Source organism: Rattus norvegicus, chromosome 16 (assembly GCF_036323735.1).
Source record: "Rattus norvegicus strain BN/NHsdMcwi chromosome 16, GRCr8, whole genome shotgun sequence".
NCBI lineage: Eukaryota > Metazoa > Chordata > Mammalia > Rodentia > Muridae > Rattus > Rattus norvegicus.
Genome location: NC_086034.1, coordinates 62,634,867 through 62,655,537, shown reverse-complemented (window position 1 = coordinate 62,655,537; position 20,671 = coordinate 62,634,867). Strand labels below are relative to the sequence as shown.

The 20,671-nt window shown below is 44.1% G+C and overlaps 1 pseudogene; it reads right to left on the bottom strand.

Annotated features, from left to right (window-relative positions):
• Positions 1 to 2,131: 2,131 nt before the first annotated feature.
• Positions 2,132 to 11,279, bottom strand: Hist1h2bc-ps1 (histone cluster 1, H2bc, pseudogene 1; annotated as a pseudogene).
• Between the last annotated feature and the right edge of the window lie 9,392 nt (positions 11,280 to 20,671).

Sequence of the window (20,671 nt, the reverse complement as noted above, 5' to 3'; positions counted from 1 at the left end):
AAACCTGACTTTGGCTCTGGATTCTATTTTTCCAATGGCTATTAATCAAGTTTTGCAAGCCGCCTGAAGTCCTTTCTGAAGATAGGCTGTTACAAATAAGGACAAACACTCACTGGTTCATCCAGGATGTGCAGAAGTACAGGGACAGCTATGCGTGCAAAACAGCTCGCCCGAGGCCACGGGAGAGCAGAGGGCAGCAGACTACTCCTTCCTGAGCACCCAGGGTCATCTTTTACAGTTGTATATTGCCTCTTCTGGGGGCTCAGAAGGGTGTGACAGAACAGCATGAGATCCAGGAGGTTACTATCAAAACAAACATGTTCCCTGAAACGCAAGCTGTAACTTGAGATAGTTTTAAGTATATATAGAACGTTCTCTCTTTTTTTTTCCTCCATCTTTATTAAATTGGGTATTTCTTATTTACATTTCAATTGTTATTCCCTTTCCCTGGTTTCTAGGCCAACATCCCCCTCCCCCTTTCCCCTCCCCTTCTATATGGATGTTCCCCTCCCCCTCCTTCCCCCATTACCGCCCTCCCCCCAACAATTCCATAGAATGTTCTCTTAAAGGGCCTCTGCAACCCTTGTTAGTAAGACTCCCCTGGGGAATAAAACGAACCAGTCTTTTAACATGTAGTCCTGAACTGATATCCTTGCATTTCGAGTTGGGATAAATTAGATTGCCAAGTCAGAGTGTGAACATATTGGTTGAAGAAATGTTTGTACTCTGCATTAAAGGCACTGTTCACTCACTACATTTTGTAAGCAATATATATATACATATATATATATACATATATATATATATACATATATATATATATAAAGTATAAATGAAAAAATCTTAGGCTTGCCTTACATTGATGTGTACAGGAAAAACTAACTGCAGGTTTGAGGCTGGGGAAATGTCATGAAATACAGAATGATTGATGGGTCAAGGGGAGAAAGCTTGGGGCACCGCATTAAGTGTAATACAGACATCAAACACCAGAGAGAAGCTGTCTCTCTCATCGCCATCAGAAGGGTAGGGACTGGAGGTTTAGGGCCTTAATTATTCATGGAAGGCCAGACTCACCAGGACACCTAAGAGAGCTACTAACAAATCAGCTTCCTTCTGAATGATGAGGACTGAGGGGGGTGTCTTTGTGTTTGGGATGTCTGGCAAAGTCCAGGAAGGAAAGAATGGTACACAGAAAAAAGGAAGTAGTCCAAGATTCTGGTGTGCTCCAGTCACAGCAAATAAAGACAGAAAGCTAAACTTTCCTTAGCCACAAAACAACAAATGCCCAAGTAGTGTTATATGTGGGTCTTCTACGTGAACCGTATAATTATGGAGATGTTTTGTGTGGAGTAGTTCTAGAATCTATCACACACAGCCATTTTATCCATGAATGAAGATTTTAATTGGAAAACAATCACTACGATGTCTTCTGTATAATCTCAGCATGTCTATGAGTCAAAACTTAACACTGTCGCAAGTATATGTTAGTAAGTCATTAAACCACATGGTTTAATGACTTCAAGTTGAGTGTTTTAAAAGAGCCGGGGAACATAACTCACTTGCAGGCAAAGCCCTGTGTTTAATCCCAAATACTGCAAAAAAAAAAAAAAAAAAAAAAAAAAAAAAAAAAAAAAAAAACCAAAACAAAGACAAAAAAACAAAACAAAAAGCAAAACAAAACAACAACAAACAAAAACAAAACACCAAAAACAAAAACAAAACAAACAAAAAACCAAGCAAACAAAACTACTTTCAGAAATGAGATTTAAAAGCCTTAAACTTGAAACAAACAGCAAATGTGGGGGGAAAAATCCTTCCTTTAAGAAAGTAGGGGATCGAGTCCCCAATATTTATATTTTTATGGGACTGTGGGACCTTTAGGTTTGTCTGAAGAGTTTGAATACCACACGTAGTGCCATGTAGAGTCACCCATGCTTCTCATAACCTGGGCCGGAGCATAGCAGCCATAAGACAAGCAAGTACAGGCAAAACAATTTAGTCATCAGAACCCGGGCATCCTCTTTCATAATTCCAGATATTTATTTATTTATTTATTTATTTATTTATTTATTTATTTATTTATTGGGTGGCTCTGAAAAGAGCTTTTGGGTTTGTTGTGAGCCCTGCGTGCTCACTTGGTGACAGCCTTGGTGCCCTCGGGCACAGCATGCTTGGCCAGCTCCCGGGGGCAGCAGCAGGCACATGGCTGCCTGGATCTCCCAGGACGTGATGGTTAAGCGCTTGTTGTAATGCGCCAGGCGTAACAGCTTGCCCACAATGCATTCGAAGGTATCGTTTACGAACGAGTTCATGATGCCCATGGCCTTGGAAGAGATGCCCGAGTTCAGGTGCACTTGCGTCAGCACCCTGTACAAGCTCTCCTTGCGCTTCCTGCCATGCTTCTTCTGTGCCTTGGTCACGGCCTTCTTGGAGCCCTTTTTTGGGGCAGGAGTGGACTTCACGGGCTCTGGCATGGTGAAAATGAAAGACAAATCTAAAAACACAAAAAACAAACAACTGTCTATAATTCCAGATCTTATGGAACGCTCTATAATAGTTCATGGCTCTTCGCATCCTTTTATAGAGAAAGGATGCACCTCCAGACTGAATTCCAGAGTGGTTGTACTGCAATCCCACCAACAATGGAGGAGTGTTCCTCTTACTCCACATCCTCGCCAGTATCTGCTGTCACCTGAGTTTTTTATCTTAGCCATTCTGACTGGTGTGAGGAGGAATCTCAGGGCTGTTTTGATTTTCATTTCCTTGATGACTAAGGATGTTGAACATTTCTTTAGGTGCTTTTTGCCCATTCAATAATCCTCAGCTTAGAATTCTTTGTTTAGCTCTGTACCCCATTTTTAAATAGGGTTATTTGGCTCTCTGGAGTCTAACTTCTTGAGTTCTGTGTATATTTTGGATATTAGTCCTCTATCAGATGTAGGATTGGTAAAGATCTTTTCCCAGTCTGTTGGCATTTTGTCCTAATGACAGTGTCTTTTGCCTTACAGAAGCTTTGCGTTTTTTTTCTTTTTTTCTTTCTTTCTTTTTTTTTCCTTTTTCTTCTTTTCGGAGCTGGGGACCGAACCCAGGGCCCTGCATTTGCTAGGCAAGCGCTCTACCACTGAGCTAAATCCCCACCCCAAGCTTTGCGGTTTTATGAGGTCCCATTTGTCGATTCTTGATCTTAGAGCATAAGCCATTGGCCAGAGGGAATTCAAAATAATGAACTGGATTTGTGGTTTATTTCCCTAAAGGGTCTTTCTCAGTTAGACTCGACCCGAGGATACTCACTGAGGTGATGGACCAGTTCTGGAGACCGGTGCTCAAGTTGCTTGAACACTGAAACATTCCAGGCTGCTGCATTTCACCATGGTTCAAGTACTAAGTTTCCCTCTGACAGAGGAAATGAATGAGGTGGGTGGAGGATGCTGGCAGCCTGGTATTGTCACGGATTCCCAAAGTTAGTGACTGTGCAATGGTTCCAAGAAAGAGTACCACAGTTTGAAAGATTCACACTAAAGTCTTTACTGCATATGAAAAGACTGGCACGGCAGGACACGCCTATAATCCCAACACTGAAGAGGTGGAGAGCGATGGATCCATGGTGCTCACTGGCCAGCTAGTCTGGTTAGTGGGAGGTTCTCTCTCAGAACACAAAGTGGTGAGCCGTTGAGGAAGTCACCTTACATCCACCTCTGGCCTCTGCACGCACATGCGCCAGAACAAATATGAAAATGCACACATAGAGTAAAAAAATGGCTAAGAGAAAGCTCATTTACATAGAGGGAATGAAGCCACAGGTTCAATCCTTAGCACCAAAGAAAAATAAGACATATCTAGATATGACCTAAAATGACGCCTTCTCTGCGGCTGTGCACCCTCTCTGGGGATCCAGTGTCTACTTCAGTAATGGTACTCAACAAACTGAGATGCATTGCTCTTGGGTGCCGGAAGCGGCCCATCCATCATGGGCACGCCGGAAACTTCGGAGGGAATAAGCCAGCTCTGCAATCTTGCACAGTAAAGCTATCCAGTGAGGCGGAACAGAATACTAGCTGAAAACCAATACTGCATCAAATGGAAGCTTCCAGGGAGAGGACGTTGAGGAGGCAGGAAGAAGAGGGCCATGGTCAGGTCGAGGAGCCTTGGAAGTTAGAGGCATTAATTGCAATAGTCCTGGGCTGGGAGGGATCTCAGTTTTAGCATTCTCTAAGGTGAGCTACGGGTTCAGGTGTCTGTGTCCAAAGTGGGATGCACAGTCTTCTGGGTGTGCATGAGAGGGTTCGCTGGGGGACACCCATTGCCATTTCATTCTCATCTCAAACTAGTGGGAGGCAAGCTTTATAAATATTTTTTTTTCTTTTTCTTTTTTTCGGAGCTGGGGACCGAACCCACGGCCTTGCCCTTGCTAGGCAAGTGCTCTACCGCTGAGCTAAATCCCCAACCCCTTTATAAATATTTAAATCCGGGATTGACAGCAGCTGAGGTCCAGTCCATGGTGGGATGGCCTGGGAATTAGGGGGAATGGCAGTGGCTGTGAGCACAGTCTGAGACACAAAACTCCAAGGGCATTGGGTGACAGAGTTTAAGTCTTGGAATCCAAGAGCTGGAAAGACCTGATGTTAAAAGGCAGGAGAAGATGCCTGGGGCTCCTGGGGCTGGGGAAATGTTCCTCTCCTCCTCCATTTTCTTCCTTTGGAGTCTACTGGGTGATACCCACTAGGGAAGGTGAATCTTCCCTACTTGGTTCAATGAGTTAAATGCTCGTCTTTTCCAGAAATACTCATCCGGAAGCACTTTGGTTTTGTTTTGACTTGACTTTTTTTTTTTTTTTTTAAGACAAGCTCTCACTGTATCCCAGGGTGACGTTGAAGTCTATCCTCCCAAGTGTTAAATCACTGATTTTGGGCACCATGTATGACTCACATAACTAATGTTTGATGATCTATCTAGGCATTCGCTAGCCCAGTTGAGTTAGGGCTGGGCCAACTGTTGCCAGTCACCTGTGGCCCTCTAGACTCAAAGAACTCAGAGGATGATGTGGGCTTTCCCCCATGTAGACCTGTTGTCCTGCCCCCTCGTCTGTTTAGCTATAATCTTGCACAACCCAGTTAAGTTAGTTTACAAACTACATGTTCTAACCCTAAGCAAATGTACTAGACTTCGGTAAAAGGAAAACCCAAGGCAAACTCAGATACCTGCTTGAAGATAAAAATCATGCAAGCAAAGGAAACTAAAAAGATAAGGCCAAAGTGGACATTTCTGCCTCCAATTGATCCTCCATGACCATATTATGCAGTTCGACTGATAACAATCTCACACTCAGAAATTCTAAGAATCCTGAACAGTAGAAATTACCAAGACTTCTGAAATAAGTGCTTATATACAATTTCATGAACTCTGAGCCTCCCCCAGCCAGCACATGCCTTGATAAAACTGCTTGATAAGACAACATAGTTCTGGTCAAGGGTAAAAGTCATTACTAGAGACGTGAAAGCATATTTTGTAATTATTTTTCAGTGATACTCACTCCTAAGGCATTTCATCTGTCCCTTAAACCCTTTCAGAAAAGTTCACAAGTTTCCAAACCAACAAGTTGAGTCGCCCATGTGCAAAACTCACATAAGAAACATTCCAACTTTAGTGACCCCTGGACAGAATTCACGTACTGATGTATTTACAAAAGAAGCTCAGCGAGCTCCAATTTTGGGTCCTGGGGCAAACATAAGTGATGCACATCTCCTGAGATGTGGCTCTAGTTTAAATACCATTGCTGTGTTTCAGGCAATAAAGTTCTGAGGCACCCTGTCCCAATCATTTTGAAGACATAATGGATGTGTATTTGCATTTTGAAAGAGTTAACACTCAAATAGTTGTAAAACGCCTTTCTACCCTGAGTTGTGAATCCTTCCTAAGATATTTCTTTCAAGGCATTTAGAGACATAGAAACTAAAGTTGACTTAGTTTTTAGAGGGACTTTTACAGCATTTATGTTCCTAATCGACCTTCATCATAGTAACACTTTGGGATTACACAAGGTTTGCTATACTTAGGTGTATTTCTGTGTTGGGGTACAGAGCCACAATGACTAATTGTGGGGACCAAGTGACTTGGTTTTCCCAAAGGAATTGTTGCCGAAACAGCAGAACCTGGACATCCTGGTGCCCATTATAAAGGCTGCAGGGCAGTCCTATCACCATGGCAACAACATGAGACCGGGTTAGCAACCTAGTAACTAACTTTAAATCAAGTTTATTTTATGTGTATGGGTGCTATGTATTTATATGTGTGCAGTGTGTGCTTATCTGGTGCAAGCGGAGGCTGGAAGAGGACGCCGAGTCTTCTGGAACTGGAGTTATACAGTGTGGTGGTTTGAAAAGGAATGGTCCTCATAGACTCAATGTGTTTGAATGTGCTTGCCCCATGGGGGGTGACATTATTAAGAGGTGTGGCCTTGTTGGAAGAAGAGTGCCATTATGGAGGGGGGCTTTAAGGTCTCCTATGCTTAAGCTATGCCCTATGTGACACACAGTCTCCTGCTGCCTGTGGATCAAAATGGAGAACTCTCAGATCCTTTTCTAGCACCATGTCTGCCTGCAGGCTGCCATGTTTCCCACCATGACAGTAATGGACTAGATCTCTGGAACTGTAAGCCAGCCCCAATTAAATGTTTTCCTTTATAAGAGTTGCCAAGGTCATGGTGTCTCTTTGCACCAAGCTAAGAAATAAAGACTATGAACAGCCACACGGATGCTGGGATTCAAATCCTATTCTCTGCAAGTGCAAGTTCTCTTACCTACAGAGCAATGGCTACAAACCCCTGCACAGGCTTTTGAATTCCGTGTTACATAAGACATCTCACCATAGATCACCTTAAACCTCCCTCTCCTCTTGGAACTCCTAAGGAACTCCACATTTCAATCCCAGAGGTTTGAAAGTTTCCATACAAATCAGAGTATGATAAAAATAATCTGGACAAACCAGTTGGCATTTCTCTGTGTTTGGGGCTTGGTTGGCTCTCTATACGCATCACTGATGTCAGGAAAATGCTCTTAAAGATTACTTACTGAGTCAGAGTTCCTTTGTGTAGAGCAGTTAGTCTTGAACCTATGATCTTCTTGCCTCAGGATGCTGAGTACTGGGATTCCAGCTGTGTTCTGTGTACAAAATGCTTCTAGAACAGGTTTATGCCTCTAAGCAAGCCTCAGCTGAAAATCATCAGGACGTGATGCCTTCATTTACACAAGCCAATTCCATTTCCAGAACTTCTTCCCATGGATAACTACGATCAAACATGTTTTCTTTTTTTCTTGATGAAGATATTTCAGGCTGGATTTAATTATTGCAGTTTTTAATAGCTCACTAAATCTGCTCTTAATTCCTTGTACCTCATGCTGCTAAAAGCTGCAAATCAAGTGGTAAATGGCACCGATGGCGACATCCTGGTATCGTCATCAGCAGAGATTGGAACTCACAGGACATACATTGTTTCCTGGCATGATGTCCTTTCTGCAGTGACATTTGGCAAACTTGATTAGGGCCCTAAGGATTACTGAGTGAGCCGTGCTTGACGTCACATGCATTTGCAGGCTTTAGAGTCATACAGTGCACACCTCAGTTCACGTCTTGTTGCCTAATTTATAGCTCACGTGACTTGGGCCTGAGTATTATCTAGAAAGAATCAATAACAACAACAGCAACATTATAAAGCTAATGTAAAGATAAAATGAATTTAGTTTTTCTAAGGCCAGCTACCTATACGAACTTGAAACAAACATCGTTTAAAGCTGGCCCTGGGTCAAAAAAAAAAAGTAAGTGAATCTATTCTAAGTGGTAAAAATACCTCCAATGAAGTAGTCCCAGAATCAAGTTCCATTTTATAATAGAAAACATAACCTTAGAAGCATTTCTTGATTTCCTTGGGTTCTAGAGAAGCTATGTGAGGCTGCTAGCATTTGTCCTTGTGCTGGAGGAAGGGACTCTAAAATTCAAGGTCTTTCCTTTGTCCAAGCATGGTTCCGTGTGTACTTAGTTGTTTATTTCCATCTCAGAAGAGTCAAGCACAGCTTCACAACAGAGTGAAAACTGAGTCATCTGCGGTCTTGTTTCTACTTCCTGGAAATGGGATTTGATGAAATCCCTTTCAGAACAGTAGGTGAATAGGGCACTAGGTCGCGCTCTAAGTTTTGAAATACCAGTTTATAAGATGAGCGAACATCTACGACATCCATGTGTGAAATGTGCTTCATGGTACTAGGCTGGTCCTACAGTTCTCAAGTACTGCACATGAAAACACGTGTAAATACCTATTTGGTTTATAAACTGATGCCCATCCAGTACTGATGCAGTAAAAATTTAAAAAGGGCACAACCCGTTCCCATGCGTCACCGCTCCACGTTGGCCCCCTGGTACTCTCGGACCTAGGCGGTCGCTCCCTGGTGTTAGTTCTGGCACTGTAGGGCCATAGAGAACTAACCTTAATTTATCTCAGGTTAGCCTAGCTATCTTCTAGGTCCAGCGGTCTCTCCGCTCCCATTATTAGTTGCCCAGGATAGCCCTGGACAGCCCTGAACAGCCGGGAATTCTGGTCCTAGCTACCCAGTAAGATCAAGACTCAACACACTATAACCCAAGCATCAGATCTATGTGTTAAATTCTCAATCTACGATACATCCACAGAATAAATCCACTGTTAATTAATAAAGATAGAAACCACCCACCTAGACAGATAAAATTGGCCTAGACCACCATTGTCTCCATCTTGATTCCCCTGGCTCCTCCTCCCTCCCGCCTTTCTAGAATTTTTCTCCGCCCACCCTTCCTTCTCATCCAATGATAGACTTCACTTTATCCTGCACCCACCTTGCTGCATAATGATGTCATCCTACAAGTACCTTCTAAATATACTTCTTTACTTATAAATACATTCTTACGGAAGTCAAGAGAAAAGCTAGGCCGTTTTGTCTTGTTTTTTTTTTTTTTTCCCCCAGCCCCGGAGCTGGGGACCGAACCCAGGGGCTTGTGCTTGCTAGGCAAGCGCTCTACCACTGAGCTAAATCCCCAACCCCTTGCCTTGTTTTTAGAATTACCTTTACAACAGAAAGTGCTCGATGTAGAAATAAAGACACTTGAGTTGGAGGGGCTAATTGAGTGTCAACAACTTTGCTTCCCTGGCACTTTAATAACCAGGGCAGCTCAGGCCCCATATCTAATCTCTTACATAAGACTTATGCAAGCAATGTGAGCCAGCTCTTTCCTGACACCATGCCAAAGCTAAGTTAGACACTTAGAGGCCTTTGCTTCCTAATATTCCTGGTAAATGTGACACACATACTCACTGACTCAGTTCACTTAGGTTAGGCTATTTTTAAAACACTTGGATGAACACAGTCACCCCCATGTATAAACATGCTTGCCAACACAATGAAAGCTTAAGTTGTATGTGTTCTCAAGAGTGCTTAGGCAGGAGGTGTGAAGGCCAGACGGGGAGAAATGTTTGGCATAATTGATAATACCTCTCTAATCCTCCTAGAAGCACACGTTCACTGGATGCAGTGTGAAGACGAGCCATTACTCACTGGGCCTTTTGCTGGGCGCTGCTCTGCCACAGAGAGCCATTCGTCACTTACTCAGTGGGATAAGGCTCTGGAATTTAATTTCTCTCACTTTAAAGAAAGAAAACAGGTAGTTGAGAGGTTAGCCACGCTGTTCGTGACTAAAGAGGAAGTCTGCGAAAGAGATGGATTGGGAGTTCTCAAAAGATACAGTTCAAGGAAATTTCTAAGGCTTCATTCCAGGTGGAATCACCTGCTGTGTGTGTGTGTGCGTGTGCGTGTGCGTGTGCGTGTGCGTGTGCATGTGTGTGTGTGTGTGTGTGAGAGAGAGAGAGAGAGAGAGAGAGACAGACAGACAGACAGACAGACAGAATGCATAGCATAGGTTTGAAGGTTAAAGGACTTTTTTGTATGTGTTTGTCTGTGTGGTGGGGCTACACGGCACTGACTTGCGGCTGAGAGGACCGCATGTCGGAGTCATTTCTCTGTCTTTCCACCATGGGTCCCGGATAGTGAGCTCAGGTCTTCAGGCTTGAGTCATCTCATCGGCCAGCTAGTCTCTGCCTTTGGGATTTACTTGTCCTAAAGGCAGGCTCAGAGAGTCATCCTACCAGTTCATTTCTGTGACTTCTCTCGGGATGCGGAAGAACTCCACATCCATTCTGGCCAGCCATTGTTCTAGAGACAGGGTCAAAGCGCTGAGCAACTTTGGCTTGGTTCCTGCTGTGGTGAGTCACTGGGATAATATGGCTTAGCACTGCCCTTCTTAAAGCTGTGTGTAACTCGAAGCCACTGGAAGCTGTTAGAAACAGCCTGTGGCCCACTGCCCCAGAGATGCTTATTCACATGACCTAGGATAGAACCAGGGCACGGCCCGAGACAGCAGTGAACTCTTGGTCCGGCCGTAGTTGCTGAGGGTAGATAGACACAGTTGCCTTGATTTTAGTTGCTCTCTCAGAGGGGATATGTACATGAGATACCATTTAGTAATGCAGCGATGAACAATTTTTTTTTTAAAAATTGGTGTATTTTCTGTATGCAATCAAAAAGCAATAGTTGTCATAGTCAACTTGTGCTGATGTGTGTGTGTGTGTGTGTGTGTGTGTGTGTGTGTGGTCACAGGGAGTTTTGCTCAGTACTCAAGGAGAGGCAATTCTTTGTTTTTCCCTTCATTATGTTTGATTGGGCCTGGGAGTTAAACTGACCCAAAGAGCAAATTATTATTAAATATTATATAATTATTAAACATAAACTTTTCTTAACATGAGAGTACTCGGAAAGAGAGAAAGAAAGAAAGAAAGAAAGAAAGAGAGAGAGAAAGGAAAAAAAGAAAGAAAGGAAAAAAGAAAAAGAGAAAGAAAGATGGAAAGAAAAAAAGAAAGGAAAAGGAAAAGGAAAGGAAAGAAGAAAGAAACACCCCTCCTCCAGGCACAAGAGCTGAACATCCATTTTTCCCCCCACTGGGCAAAGAACAGCGAATTAGGAGGCTATGGCCAGACAAGGGTTCAGGACAGTTCAGAGGAGAGAAGCGAGAAGCAACTATGGAGATGGGTACTTATCCAGGCTTGTTTAGATGGTTCTTCTGAGCCTCCCCTCTTCAGGGCAAAGAATGCTTCTTCCTGGCTTAGCGAGAATCCCTTCCCCAGGCAGTTCTCACTCCTGCTTTTAGGAGGAAAGGTGGCAAAGCCTTTGTTGCTCTGCCTGCTTATTTAAGCGCCTGGAGCTTAAAATAACCCTTACGCCACAGTGATATATTTTAGGGTGGCATACTCTTCCACCTTTTTGCACAACCCTTTGAAAGTTACCCTTAAAGTACAGGAATTGAAAATAGCAACATGAGTCAGGTAAAATCCAAACATTGAATAAACAATAATATGAAGCCCACGAGGGTGTGGTGAAAATCAAATTAGATGCAGAATGACTGACTACAAATGACATTTTTTTCAGGTTAATATCAGCAACGTTGAATTTCAAAATACTTCATCCCCAGAATAAATAGCACACATGGTACACACTCTCATAGTTACTTCCAGTCCTTGTTTCCAGCTCCTGGAACCCACTTTCTGTTTTGTTTTTGCTTTGCTTTGTTTTTTCTGTAAATGACATTTTTAAAGTTTGGGAAAAGACAAAATGAATGTATCAGTGGGTCTTGGGTTGTCTAAGGGACTCTTGGTGGCAGTTCTCAAGCATCTACCAGTTTCGAGTGACCTGATTAATTTGGTTCCATAAGTGACCGGTTCAACTCACAACCACTTCAATGGATGACTTGTTTGCTAAAAGCAACTAAACTCTTAGAATGAACGTCGGGAGACACCTGTAACCTATGTGGTAGCTCCTCCTATTGTGATGGCTACTCCTGGTTGTCAACTTGAGTCTATCTGGAATGAACTATGATCCAGAATTGGAGGGCTCACCTGTGATCCAGATCTTGAGGCTGGAAGACACAACTTTCTGACCTGGATCTCAGCAGGGAGATTTTGAGGCATAGTGGTTATGAAAAGCTTAGGCCCAGGCAAGGAAGTATACATCTTTTAATCCCAGGAGACTAAGGCAAGGAGATCCCTGAGTTCAAAGTCAGCCTAGGACAAGCAAGTCCCAGATTCAGGATATGGAGGAGCTGAGATTTCTACATCTTTATCTGCAGGTCGATAGGAGACAACTGACTCCCACATGGTTAGGAGGAAGGTCTTAAAGCCCAGGCCCACAGCGAAGCACTTCCTCCAACAAGGCCACACTTCTAAATAGTGCCACTCTCTGGGCCAAGCATATTCATACTACAACAACTTATAACCAGATCTTTCAGTTTTTTTCTCCATCTTTATTAAATTGAGTATTTATTTACATTTCAATTGTTATTCCCTTTCCCAGTTTCCAGGCAAACATCTCCCTAACCCCTCCCCTCCCCTTCTCTATGGGTGTTCCCCTCCCCATCCTCCTCCCATTACGGCCCTCCCCCCAACAATCCCAGTCACTGGGGGTTCAGTCTTGACAGGACCAAGGGCTTCCCCTTCCACTGGTGCCCTTACTAGGCCATTTATTGCTACCTATGAGGTTGGAGCCCAGGGTCAGTCCTTTGGGTAGTGGCTTAGTCCCAAACTAGATAAGATGGATGAAGCAAAGAAGTGCAGGCTGACAGGAACCGGATGTAGATCTCTCCTGAGAGACACAGCCAGAATATGGCAAATACATAGGCGAATGCCAGAGCAAACCACTGAACTGAGAACAGGACCCCTGTTGAAGGAGTCAGAGAAAGAACTGATCTTTTGGTTTTTGATGCAAGAAGCAGTTGCAAGGCACAGGCGTGAGCAGAAGTAGACGCTGTTCTGTTTAGGGGGAAACAGCAGGATGCACAGGGCAAAGCTCAGCTCTTCCTGCTGCGCCTTGGAATGCTATTCTTGCATCCGAGATTCGAACCGTGCTTAAGATTCATATGTAGCTGGCTGTGCCTAAAGGTTCATGGGAGATGCCCACTGTGGCTGGGGGGACCTGACAGGGGTGGGGTGGGACTGAAATGACAAAATAAAAGAACTTCTCAAGGGGAACTCACACTGGGTAGACTTTTGTTGAAGTGGTCTTTTCTGAGTCTGCAGCTTGGTAAAGTGACTTCTTCTCATCTAGGAGGCTTGCAGTAGAATAGTGGTGACCTTCCCAGCAGGAAGGGAGAATACACCTTCATTCTATCTGTGTGTGTCCTTTCTTCAGTAGTAACTCATGACAGTTGGTGTTGGGTTGCAGCTCCACAGCCCTCAACAGCCTTGCAAGCCCTTCTCAGGGATGTTTGGCATAGTGTCTTTTTTTTAGGTTGTAATTTGGGGCACACTCAAGCACAGCTAAACTCAAATACCTATGGCTAGGAATCAAGGAAACAAGAGCCATTCACCTACTGGTGGGAGATAAATTTTAATAAAGATTTAAAAATAATAAATACTTAAAGGGCTAATTCATATTACAAATAATGAATGAGATGAGTTTAGTCCTTAGATTCAATTAATAATTGAATGGATTCATCTTTAACACATAGCGGGAATTCTGGTACAGATTCGTAGCCTTTTCCTCCTGGTGAGTGTCGCCTTGTCCGATGGCTCTCTTCGGTGTGACTTAGAACTCTTCCCATCCTAGACCGCTCAGGTCAGACTTCTCCTCTTGACTCAAGTCTTCAAGCACTATTGATCTTTTAATGTATCTTCAGTGTCGTTCCAGTTTCAAGCTGTTTTATACACGGATATTACTTATTCTCGTCTATTAAATGCAGAGCAAAGCAGTCCCTTTTATAGTGTGTGTTCAAAGTGCTGGATTTTGGTACAGTCCCCCTCATCTGCTTTCCCCTGTATCCCTGACGAATGCCTGCACAATGGTAGCATCTCTTCTCCTTATTATGCAACCTTGTGCCTATCTGGCTTGAAAGTCTACATTCTACTCTCTATCAGCAATAGAAACCTGGGGAACTCAGCAACGTCAGCCAGGAAAGTCATTTCCTGATTGGATTGGCCCACTTATGTCCCTTCTTTTGCTTTATGTCAATCAACACTGTGATGCTCCCAGTCAAACATTACTTAGTGGTCTGTTTATCGGAAAGTCTCAGAGCCGCATCGTTCAACCATCTCATGCTCATATTATACAAGCTGCACTAGCACTGTGTGCTGGGTAATATTTTGCTGAAAAAGTCACTAAACAATGAACTATATGCATGCTTGCCACACTTGTCCACCTCCAAAAATATGACCCTTCTGAGAGCTATTTCGTATTTCAATCTAGTCGATTAGTGCAGAGAGAACAGAATTAGACGTGGACATAAGAGAGCAGACGGCCACTCACATATCAAATAGGTCCCCGTCTTAATCCTTCCTTCCCAGACTGCTCTGCAAAAATACCCAGGACAGAGAAATTCATGAGGAATAGAAATCATTATTTGTCAGTCTGGGAACTCCAAGATCATGGCACTGGCTGGGTTGGTGTTTGGTGAGGACAGCTTTGCGGGGTGGGGTGGGTGGGGACACGACGATGACGACAGTACTTTGGCTTCTAAAGGGAATAGAACTAATTCATGAGGGCCTGTAGGAGGAATGGCAGCAGCCACCTCTATGTAAACACAGTGGGGGAGGGGGAAGGGGCACAATGGCAAAGGCATCTCCTGCAGGAGAAACTAATTGAAGTCTGCCTGAGAGACCAGAGATTGCTGCCTCAGGCAGTTCCTGCCAACCCTGAACTGCTGTTTACAAGAGATGCTTTCTGGAGACCAATGGGGTGTGGGTGGAGAGTATTAAAGGAGCTTGCAGCTGTGCTTAGATGAGCTGTTCCTGGAGTCTGTGTCCTTGATTCAGTACCACCTCACCTCCAACCCCAATGGAAGGTAGTGTTGGGCAGCCAGTAGTCCAGGGTACAGTCAGGAAAAGCAGAGGACTCATGGCCTATTACATCCAAGGTTCCCCTCCAGGTTTCTTTCTTTCTTTTTTTCTTTAAAGATTTATTTATTTTTATTTCTATGAGAACACTGCAGCTGTCTTCAGACAGACCAGAAGAGGGCATCAGAACTCGTTACAGATGGTTGTGAGCCACCATGTGGTTGCTGGGAATTGAACTCAGGACCTCTGGAAGAGCAGTCAGTGCTCTTAACCACTGAGCCATCTCTCCAGCCCCCGACCAGGTTTAAGTACACTGTATATGAGTCTTGAAAGCTCACCAATGTTCAGAGCATACCAATCCCCTGCTACAAACTTTCCACCTGGCAGTTTAGGGTGCGAGGCTTTGGGACATTGCTTTGAAAACTCAGTCCTTCCCATAAAGAGGTTTATATGATGCCTTCAACGGTTGAAATCCAAACTCAAGTTAGCGGCCAGATAATCTGGAACTAAGATGGGCTTATAGCAGAGCTCACAAGAATGAGACTATGAGAATTAGGGAAAGGATGTGGGGACTAGTGTAGAAAGGATGCAGGAACTCTTGTTCCCCACCAGGTAGATGGATGCTAGACCCCTGACAAGTGCTTTGCGATGGCAGCAGCCAAGCCCGCAGCTCTCTGGTCAATCTAACACTGCCCAAAGGAAATGCTTGTATGGAGAATCTACTGTATCCAGTGTACCTGCCGATGCTCAAGTTGTGGGTGGTGTGGGTGAGCAATAAGTTTTAATTTAACGCGTCAAATATGAATGACCTCACGAGGCTAGTAGCCATTGAATTAGCCACCAGAGGTTGAGACCGCGTCTCCTGTGAAAGATCTGCTACAGATCACCAAGGCACAACTGAACTCTGTACTTGTTAGCTCTCTCCTTCAAGGTTGTTCTTAGTTGAAAGTGTGTTTCCAAATGAGATACACCAAATTACCAACACTACCATTGCGCCTTCCATATACTGAGCATGTGCTAAGTACCAAAGGCCTTTTAATACCACTCTTAATTCTGGTATCCAGAGTAGATTCTATCATTCCTTCATCCAGGAAAGAGCTTAAGTTTCTTGCGGTCTTGGAGGGAGTCACAAAGTACATAGTACAATTTAAACCTGGATCTGTCTACTTTGAAATTTATATATGCCCTCCCCCCCATATCATATAGCAATGTTTTCAAATTACATCTACATCTGAGCTTGTAGATCATAGTACACCCTTGTTGTATATTATTGGCATAAAGAATATAATTTTCTCTCGTCCTAGCACTCTCTGTAGCTATTTTTCCTCTGCCATTTTGATACAGAGTGACTGTCACCTACGGCAGCAAAAGTTCTCTTGGGAAATACAAATGGACTCTTAAAAGACACGAACAAGTTTATGACTAATAGGGACATAAATTGCGACTAGCACTCTGGGATATAGTTATTTTTATAGCTTGTCAGGGACAGTCGCATGTTCTCGCTACATGCTGTTAGAGGTGACTATTCATAGCTGAGCACTGAGATGGATTAATCCTGTTATGACTGAATTAAAAGCCCATGTTCTTAGCATAGGCTATTAGCAAATTAGAGAGCCAAAAATACTCAGAGATTTTAGTGATAAACCGATGATGTATTTGTTCAAGAGAGGTCTCAAGGTTTATTATCTGGTATCATTTTACAGAACAGAAAGCACAGGCATTATGAACATAGGCAAATGCTAATGTGGTCTAATAAGCTCACGAGAATGATAGTGATTCCTGACGGGGCGGACATGCATTGGCCACACCTCTGTAAAGAGATCCCCTGATTGATGAATTTTCAAGCATTCCTTTCAGTTGTCAGATTCAGTTTTCTGGAACCCTAGTTTCCATATCATTAAAATGAACCAGAGAGAAAAGAGAAACATGGAGTATTCTATTAGGCCCGCAGTGTCAGGATGAGGCCGCATCTTAGAATAAGCAAGTCAGACTAAGGGTCAGCTTTTCCAGAAATAAATAACACACAGATATATAAGCTGTAAGGGAGCTCTTAAAAGGCGAATGTTCATTCTCAAAGGAAAACAGGAAGTCCCTAACACCCGGGCTCTGGGCATGGCTGATTGGTGGTGAGGTTGGCTCAGTTGATAAAGGCTTGACTTGTTAGCATTTTCCTTCCCAAACAGGAACACTCATGAGCTCAGGTTTAAAAAAATGCCAGAGGGGGCTGGAGAGATGGCTCAGCGGTTAAGAGCACTGATTGCTCTTCCAGAGGTCCTGAGTTCAATTCCCAGCAACCACATGGTGGCTCACAACCATCTGTAAAGAGATCCGATGCCCTCTTCTGGTGTGTCTGAAGACAGCTACAGTATATTTACATATAATAAATGAATTAATCTTTTAAAAAAATTCCAGAAATGATAGTACACACTTGTGGTTTCCACATTGTGACTGGAAAGGTGGAGGAGCCTACTTACTGCCTGAGGCTTTCTGGTCAGCCAGTGTATGAAACCCAATTGCTGAGCTATAAGCTAATAAGAGACCATGACTCAAAGGAACTGGATGCTGCCCCTGAGAACTGCACCAGAGGCTGTCCTCTGGCCTCTACACACATTTTGCAGCCATACCTGCATCTACATGTGCACCTGTACAAACATATAGATACACAGACATGTGTGTGCATGCGCATGGGAGACACACAGACACACACACATGCACATGCGCGCGCGCGCACACACACCACATTTTTAAAATGAAAAATCCAATAGCTGGGCATGGTGGTATGGACGCCTGTGATCAAAGAATTTGGGAGGCAGAAATAGAAAGGCTCTGAGCTTTTGGCCACCTTCAGTTAAATAGAAAGTCTGGAGTGGGTGGTCAACTGACTCACACAGTGTAGAGGACACTGCATGTAAGGGGGAAAAAAACAAGTCAGTAATAGAAAACTGCAAGCAGTGGAGGGACCGCAGTATAAGTCAAGAAAAACCATCTCTCCGAGGACAGCATAAAAGCCTAGCTACTGACGCGTGTGGGCCAGAGAAAAGAAAGCCAATTATGGGCCTGAGCACTCGGCTTTCAGTGAGCTCCGTGCAAGACTGAGTCATTGCTGAGTAACTGCACGGTTCCCTTCCAGTCAGGGACAATGAAATGGGCAAAGAACCGGCTATGCTGAGAGGAGACTCATTATAGGCATTAAGGACGGTGAGGCCACAGCTGTCCAAGAAGAAAGCATGTTTCTATGGGGATCAACACTAACTATAGCCATTCCCAGAGTCAGATGCAAAAGGTTAGAGGTACCAGGTCTCACTTGCTCATGAAGATGGGCAGCGGTGGCTGGGCAGAGAGTAACCTGACTGTCTTTAGCTCCTGTCTTGCCTCCCAGATATATAAAGCTAACCCTTGCCCTTTTCCATACGTAAAAGTCTTAGCAATTGCATGCAAGCATCCATCTTCTTTGCTTTGTCTGCCAGGAGCCTTGGATTCTGGGAAGCTTTAAGGATGGGGAAGAAATAGGTGGTGGGTTGCATTTTGGGGTACATTGCCAAAACTCGGCAGTCAATCCACGGTCTCCCTCTTGCCTGTCGTTGACTCTCTCTCACAGTTCTTGTAAATCTTGTACTCCAGCATCTTCTGAAAGGCTCGATTGGGCTGCAGTCAAGGGAACACTAGAGGGACTTGGAAAAACACCATGCAATCTGGTAGTCAGCATAAAAACTATTCCAGCTAACATCACATGTGAACGACGGGCTCACAGGAGTTTATAGATGTTTTCTGTAATAAAGAATGGAGTGTTCATTCTGTCTAACAGCATTATATGCCCAGAGGCAGCAACGATGCTATTGAATACCAAGAAAGAACATTGTCAAGGCGCTGCCTGGATCTCGCTGTTTTTAAGGATTATGTTCTCAGATGGACATACATCAAACAATTGAACGAGTGTTCTCTCAGATCTGATGTTAAAGCCCTGGGCTTTTGGAATTCCCTTGCTTGTTTCTTTGTTTACAATTCTTTTGAAAATTTGCTTTTTGTTTTCTATAAAGAGATTTGAAGACAGCTGGATTCCACTGGATGGAGGATACGAGGAAGACCTGACGTTTGCTTAAACAGGCCTGTGGTGGGTTTGTATTGCCTCTGCATGAGTTTTAAAGTTACCAGAGGAGAGAAGGGTAACGAAAGCTTCTAGAACCAAGGACAACTACCACAGAAGCTCATTTTTATAAATGCTATTGTCTTATATAACCCTCTGGAAGACACCCAGTTCTTCCTTGTAAGAGCGCCTATGAGTCAATTTGTCATCTGATATTTTGTAGAGTTTGCAGGAAACTGGAAGTCAGTGAATTCTACTAAACTTCAATGACGGACCATGCTGCACTTTGGTTATTTGGGAAATGAACCAGAAGGAAACCATTTTACCTTTCTTTTCAAACTCAACCACTTTCCATATCTAGAACAAGGTCTCCCTATAGGAGCAAGTATGCAGGGATCGTTCGAAGTGTTAAATTGAAGTTTGAAAGATTTTTTTCCCCTCCCTTTGGGATTTGGAACCGAAGGATGCAAAGCCCAGTCATTTTGCCTTTCTCCCTTCCAACCCTGAGGACAGTGGTTATAGCTGAGGTTAATTATCGCCCACACCTTTGTTCTCCTGCCCCTCACCCCAATCTATCGCCCCTTCTTGTGCTGTCAATTTTATTCCAACTTGCCAGGAGCTAGAGTCCTTTTAGAAGAGGGAAGCTCAGTTCGAAAACTCTCCCCACCAGACTGGCATGTGGGCAAGCCTGTGTTGCATTTTCTCGATTAATGGTTAAAATGTGGGAGCGCCTGGCTCAGTGTGAATGGCGTTGCCCCTGGGCTAGTAGTCCCGGGCGCCATAAGAAAGCAGTCTGACGCAAGCCATACGAGCAGTATTCTTTCCTCCATGGCTTCTGCTTTAGTTCCTGCCTCCAGGTTCCTGTCCTGACTTTCCTGCCGAGTCACTGTGGGAGGAAGGAACCCTTTTCTTCCCAAGTTGCTTCTCATCAAACTTGAAGGTCGCTGTTCCTGCTAGGCTGGCCAGCCAGGGAGTCCCCAGAATCTGTCCATCTCTTCCTCCCAGGGCTAGGGTAACGGAGACTGGCATCTCAGCTTTTACATGAATGCTGGGAATCTGAACTCAGGTCCTCCAGCTTGTCCAGCAAGCACCTAATACAGTCACCTCCGCCATTCAGCATACTTTATTTTCAGTCTTTGAACGTTCCTCCCATGAATACAATGTATTTAGAAGACATCTACTCTCTACCCACCCCCAACTCTTCCCCAACCACCTCCTATCTCCCCCCAACTCCCTATCCCCCCCCCCCCCCCACTGAGCTCGGTGTTGCCCATATGCACATGGATGTCGGGCCGTCCACTGGAGCATGTAACCTACTGGGGCCACAACCCTGCAGAAAGTTGGCTCTCTCTCCCCCAGCAGCCACCAACTGCCACCAGGTCCCCAATGGAGCCTCCTGAGCCTCTCCCTTCCATGCAGGAATGTCGACTGGCTTAATCTTGCCAGCACACACTTAATATCACAGCTTAATAGAATCAACAAAGTCATGGAGCTCATTAAAATGTTGTTGATAACGAAAGACCAAGAAGGCTTCTAATCAGCCATGCCTTGTGACTTTTTGCCTTACCAAGAGCAAGTTCACAGCCAGCTTGCAGACAGACTCCTTTTGTAAATGTGTATTCGTTTCAAATGCACACTTTAAAAATACAGTTTAAAGTAGCATCAAATGGCCAAGGGTGTAGAATGTGGCC